Consider the following 4041-nt stretch of genomic DNA (forward strand, 5'->3'; position numbering starts at 1 on the left):
ACCATGTTGGCCACGATGATCTTGATCTCCTGACCTCGTGATCCACCTGCCTCAGCCTCTCAAAGTGCTGGGATTACAGGCATGAACCACCATGCTGGCCTTAAAGTTATTTATATAAGAAACTGGGAGACACTTATTAGGTACCGCTAGCTGTGTAACAAACTGGAAGTTCTCCGCATTTCCCTTCTGTCTCTTAAAGCCCATCTGATATCTGAAGGTTTTTTGTTTTTTTTTTTCATCTTTTAAGTTCCAGGGTACATGTACAGGATGTGCAGATTTGTTACATAGGTAAACGTGTGCCATGGTGGTTTGCTGCACAGATAAAAAATATATAGAACGCTTCACAAATCTGCATGTCATCCTTGTGCAGAGACCATGTTCACTTCTCTGTATCATTCCAATTTTAGTGTATTTACTGCTGAAGTCAGCACTGAAATATTTTTTCTTAAAACATAAGTTACCCTTTTAAAAAGGGGAGGCATTTTTTCATATCCATGAATACTTCCTTTCTTGTTGAATATATCAAAAATTAAACATATTTGCCATATATTATCTGACTAATTGATTTACATTTTGGGAATAGCTACTAAAAAAACAAAACAAAGAAAACTTACTAGTCCAAATAGTTAAAGCCCAAAGCTAAGATACTAGTGTTTTTGGGGGGGTTGCAGAGTATACATTATTCAATTGAGGTTAAAGTGGATATGATAGAAAATAGATGATAGATAACACAGTGTAGGTTATTTCTATTATATAATTAATGATGCACAAATATATGCATATATAATATATATACACACACACAGAAGTTTTGATGGCATTCTTAGAGCATCATAATACTATTGCCCGTATAGTTAGTAGTCCCACATTTTTTACTTAAACCAAAATTGCATTTTGAATTGTGATTCAGACTTTTTTCTGCTTACCAAAAAAGAAAAAAATAGGCATCCATATTCACTGGAATAGAGAAATTTATATCAAAGTGTGAGGAAGCAAACTGACTATATTTGTTTAAAGAGAGAGAAAAGGGTGATCGTTTTACTCAGACTGAAATAAAAGATGCCTTGCAAGGACACAATTAACAAATACCAAGATGCTTAATTTTAAGCCACAGTACTTCCCTGTAGTTTGTATATTTTTATACTCCTTTATTGACTAAAATTTATTAGTTTCCTTTTACATTGCTTGTATTCATTTTTAGACTTATTCCAATTCTGAGTATTTCAATTATAAAGTGTTAAATCTCTAAGCATAAAATTTGTGACTTTTTTCTGATAAATGTCTAATCATGATCCAGAAAACTTTAATTTAGTGTATAAATAATAAATTTTAATTCTGTTGTATATAATTCTTTCCTAGAATTCTTGTAGAAAGGGAATGATTCTCAGGAAAGAGAATTGAGTTGTTCCCTGGGAAGGTATGCATCTCACCTACTCTTAAGTTATGGATTGCATTCAACAAGAACAAATAGTGACATATTTTCTGTCTTCTTCTGTCACTGTACTAGTTTGTCCCAAGTTGAAAAATTATCCTCACTTTAAAAATAATTATGTAGAAGCTTAACTTTGGCATAGGTTAAAGTTTTCCCAGATCTCAGCTATGACAGTTAGCATTCCTCTAGTTTGAGACTTACAGAAGTCCTGGGATTTCTCTCTAAGGAAAAATGTAGGATCTTTCTCCCTATTCAACTTTCAAAGTTCAGTTGACCTCTGAACAGCATAGAGTTTCGTGCTGACCCCCCACGCAGTTGAAAATCCTTGTTTAACTTTTGATTCCTTCAGAAATTAACTACTGATAGCCTATTGTTGACCAGAAGCACTGACAATAACATAAAGTCTATTAACACATATTTTTATAGGTATTACATACTGTATTCTAATAATAAAGTAAGCTACAGAAAAGAAAATGTTATTAGGAAAATCCCAGGAAGGATAAAATAGTTACACTACTATACTGTATTTATCACAGCTGTAAGTTTGCATCATCTGTTTATAAGATGAATTGTCTGAGGTGGTGGGCAAATGCAGTGACAGACCTCAAGCTACAGTAATACATCAAGCAGTTCAATGTTTTCTTGTAATGTTATGACTTTTCTCTGTTTTGGGGAGCACTTTCAGCATCCCTAGTGGTACTACCTGTGGATCCCATGATGTTATTCAAGGTTTACAATATTGCACTAAACACAATGAAAGATATCTAGAACTTTGAGAGGTCACTTTTTACTGTGGTAATGCAATTTACTGGAGAGATGAACTGCTTACGCAAAGATGATTAGTGTCACGCAGGGTTTTAAGTGAATACTTGCAACACTTGAGCTCATCACAACAGCAACAGAAGGTGGCTATGAAATGATTACAGCAGTACAGTATGTAGTGTGGTTAGTTTTATGCAGTTATGATTTAATACTACCCCTTTATGTTTGTTTATGTAAATGGTGCCATGTATAGCATTTGTGTACCTAAGTTTTGGTAAGTTTTAACATTTTATAATAAATTTGTATATATTTTATGGTAGTGCATGATAAAATAAACTAGTATCTACATATATTTTGTGCATTTGTGGCATACTTTTTCTTATTTTTTTGATATCTCTAAGCTATGCTTTTTGTTTGTGAGTTTTTTGAACTTGCCACAAATCTCCAACAATTTTTCCAGTATATTTATTTTTAAAAATCTGCTTATAAGTGGATGCACACAGTTCAAACCCATGTTGTTCAAGGGCCAACTGTAGTCTGATTTCATGGAATCATGGATGTTCAAGTTGGATGGAACTTTAGATGTAATCTGGTTTAAAGCTATCATCATACATATTAAGGCATTGAGTTTGAGGGAGATGATGTAATACATTCTGGGTCAAATGAATTAGTGACTGAAATAGGTCTGGAATCCAGGGTGTTTTTTTTTTTTTCTTCTTAATTTCAAGTCCTTTTGATCTTTTCTATGTATGTATGAACTAGATGACTTCAAGGTTCTTTCCAGCATTTGGGATTTAGTGGAGTAGATTACAACTGAGGAATTTTTATAAACTTGGCCTTGTTTCAGTTGTGGTAAATTTCTGAAGGAATGCAGTTATTTCCTTTGAATTCTATAAAATTCCAGAGAAATTATTCAACAGTTAGCAATTTGTTATTGTCATGAGCTAGACCATGTCATTATAAGGAAAATGCTAGTTCTAGGCTGCACACTCCACTGGATGGATCCACTGGGTCCTGGACTTGGTGAAAAGATCTCGGGGTACTAATTATTGTGGGTGAGTTTTTCTTTGGAGCCACTAGTTTACTCACAAAAACCAAAGGGTATTACTATTATCTGAGAATCAGAAAATAATATCAGCCCTCTGGGTCCTTCCTATTTTATAGGACATAAATATTTAATGAAGTATCCCTTGAGTTCAGGTTCAGAGAAACAGCATGGGTCATTAGAGGAGATCAGACTTGTTCAGGGTGGCATAGCCACTGTGGCTTGGGTCACTAGGGCAACAACACTGTCAGTGACCTCGCATCACAGCTTGCATTAATGGTGGTCACCTAATTAGCTAATACCATTTTTATCAGCACTGACATAATGGCCTGGATTATATTGGTAGGACACTGACTTGCATGTTCTAATTCCTCTACCTGCTGATTGGATCCATTCTTGGTTGGAACACAGATGTTGATATTTAGAAGATAAATTTAGCCTGTTGGCTAAATACTGATCAGAATTGTGGATTTGAGGATTGGTGATTGGGAAATGCTTTGATCCCCTGGGAAATAAAAGTTTCTGCTTGGACAGGGTGCCACCAGACTGGGTATACATTTTTACTATTGATTTTCATCAGGCAGGGGATTCTGAAAAGGAATAGAATTGACTTGTTCAGAAAGTACTGAGTGAGCAAGGCAGTGAGCAAGGCTGAGCTTCTCAGTGGCTGCCCATTTGTTCCACTCTTATAACTTCTGAAAGAAACAACTCAAGAAAACGCAGAACACCAAAAATGTTCAGCACGGTACTTGGGAGTTATTTAAGATTCTGGCATATTCTTTTCTGACTCTTGTGTGCTATT

General features: G+C 34.9%; 1 non-coding gene across 1 annotated transcript; it reads right to left on the reverse strand.

Moving 5' to 3' along the window:
- Positions 1–325: 325 nt before the first annotated feature.
- LOC120361701 (U6 spliceosomal RNA) lies at positions 326–427 on the reverse strand. The gene has a single exon (XR_005577841.1). It is a non-coding gene; the product is annotated as a U6 spliceosomal RNA (small nuclear RNA).
- Between the last annotated feature and the right edge of the window lie 3614 nt (positions 428–4041).

Source organism: Saimiri boliviensis, chromosome 13, assembly GCF_048565385.1.
Source record: "Saimiri boliviensis isolate mSaiBol1 chromosome 13, mSaiBol1.pri, whole genome shotgun sequence".
Lineage (NCBI taxonomy): Eukaryota > Metazoa > Chordata > Mammalia > Primates > Cebidae > Saimiri > Saimiri boliviensis.